Below are 1,231 nucleotides of genomic sequence, written 5' to 3'. Positions count from 1 at the left end.
GGATGAGCATGAGGATGAGGATAGGATATGGATGAGTACGAGGATAGGATGAGGATGAGAACAGGATGAGGATGAGAATGTGGGAGAGGATGAGAATGAAGATGAAGATGAGGATGAGAATGAGGAGGAGGATGAGGAAGAAGATGAGAATGAGGACTAGCATGAGGATTAGGATAGGATGTGGATGAGGACGAGAATGAGGATAGGATGAGGATGAGGACATGAGGAGGAGGATGAGGATGTGGATGAGGATGAGGATGAGGATAGTTGAGGATGAGGATGAGAATGAGGATGAGGATAAAATTATGATGAGAATGAGGATTGGATGAGGATAGGATAAGGATGGGGATACGATAAGGACGAGCATGAGGATGAGGATAGGATGTGGATGAGGACGAGAATGAGGATAGGATGAGGATGAGGACGAGAATGAGGATGCGTATTAGGATAGGATGCAGATGAGGATACGTTGAGGATGAGGATAGGATGAGGATGAGGATGGGGATGAGGATGAGGATGAGGATAAGGATGAGGATAAGATGAGGATGAGGATGAGGATGAGGATGAGGATGAGGATAAGGATAGGATAAGGATGAGCATGAGGATGAGAATAGGATGTGGATGAGTACGAGGATGAGGATAGGATGAGGATGAGCATGTGGGAGACGATGAGAATGAGGATGGGGATGAGGATGAGGAGGAGGATGAGGAAGAGGATAGGATGAGGACGAGAATGAGGATGAGGATGAGGATGAGGATGAGGATGAGGACGAGGATGAGGATGAGGATGAGGACGAGGATGAGGATGAGGATGAGGACGAGGATGAGGATGAGGATGAGGACGAGGATGAGGATGAGGATGAGGACGAGGATGAGGATGAGGATGAGGACGAGGATGAGGATGAGGATGAGGACGAGGATGAGGATGAGGATGAGGACGAGGATGAGGATGAGGATGAGGACGAGGATGAGGATGAGGATGAGGACGAGGATGAGGATGAGGATGAGGACGAGGATGAGGATGAGGATGAGGATGAGGATAGATGAGGATGAGAATAGGATGAGGATCAGAATGTGGGAGAGGATGAGAATGAGGATGAGGATGAGGATGAGAATGAGGAGGAGGATGAGGAAGCGGATGAGAATGAGGACTAGCATGAGGATTAGGATAGGATGTGGATGACGACGAGGTTGAGGATGAGGATAGGATAGGATGAGGATGAGGATGTGG

Source organism: Lupinus angustifolius, chromosome LG07 (assembly GCF_001865875.1).
Source record: "Lupinus angustifolius cultivar Tanjil chromosome LG07, LupAngTanjil_v1.0, whole genome shotgun sequence".
NCBI classification, from domain to species: domain Eukaryota; kingdom Viridiplantae; phylum Streptophyta; class Magnoliopsida; order Fabales; family Fabaceae; genus Lupinus; species Lupinus angustifolius.
Note: the sequence above shows the minus strand (reverse complement) of the source record.